This window comes from Accipiter gentilis, unplaced genomic scaffold, assembly GCF_929443795.1.
Source record: "Accipiter gentilis unplaced genomic scaffold, bAccGen1.1, whole genome shotgun sequence".
NCBI lineage: Eukaryota > Metazoa > Chordata > Aves > Accipitriformes > Accipitridae > Astur > Astur gentilis.
The window spans coordinates 86767-87974 of NW_026061070.1; positions in this window are offsets into that span (position 1 = coordinate 86767).

Here is a 1208-nt window from a genome sequence, read left to right on the forward strand (position 1 = left end):
GTGGCGAGGCACTGGAACGCGTTGCCCAGAGAACCTGCGGATGCTCCCTCCCTGGAAGCATTCAAGGCCAAGTCAGATGCGGCTTTCAGCAACCTGGTCTTGCGGACGGCGTCCATGGGGGAGGGTTGGAACTAGAGGATCTTTATGGTGCCTTCCAACCCAAACCATTCTACGATTCTATGACATTCAAATCCAACTGCAAAACTCCTCTGAGAAGGGCTGGTGAACCCTCCTCCCTTTCCCCAGCAGTCCCAAAACTTAAGAAACCCCTTTTCTTCTCCTCAACTGTCAGGAAAGGAACCCCACTGCTTCCTGACACCTCCTGCCCTCAATCTGCACTCCTGAACCCCCTTCAGTGGCTACTCCTCAAGAGCCGCTCTTCTGAGCAACATCCCAAATTCTGGGGGCACCCCCTAACCTACAGCTCCCCAGAGACTCTGAGCTCTGCTACATGCCCACAAAAGAAAGTCAAGTCCCAAGCCTTGTAATCTACGAGGGGCCTGCCACCAGCTGCAAAGATTCTAAGGACAACGTGGCATTCTGTGGGCAATGAGGAAAGGCACCCCAAACCCTGAAGGGCACTGTGCCTCACGGCCCTTCTGCTTTCATCAGTAGTACTAAAACTCCATATACAAATACATACAAGATGCTCACCCTAACCCCTGCTAAACAATGTCACCATCAGTCCCGTTAAGAGAGATAACAACTTACACAGCAGAACTGTTAAAAAACCAACGTTCCTTCTTCAATAAAGTTGGGAATTGCAGGAAAACACAATGCATGAAGAATAAAAAAAAACCAAACAACAAAAAAAACCCCCAAACAATGCATACTATTAAACCATCTTTCTACCCCTGAACTGATGCAGAACCTGACACTAGGCCTAGTAGATGTAGAAATAGAACGTATGTTTAGACTCAGTGTATTGCTAAATAAAAGACTCAGGAATTTGTTAGAAGGTTAACAACTGCCTCTGTAAGTTGATTTACGTAGACAAGCCAAGGACATAAAGCACAAGATTCCTGTGTCTGTAATATAAGACAAAATAACATGCCCTCTTTGAGGAGGTATTCTGTTTGATAAGAAAATATGTTCTGTCTCTTGTGGTGACTGAGCCAAAAGCTAGGTGATAAGCAGAGAAGTTGTTTGTGGGGCCCAGAAGGGGATCGTACTGCGCAAACTCGTACAACAAAGTTCAAACAGCGGAC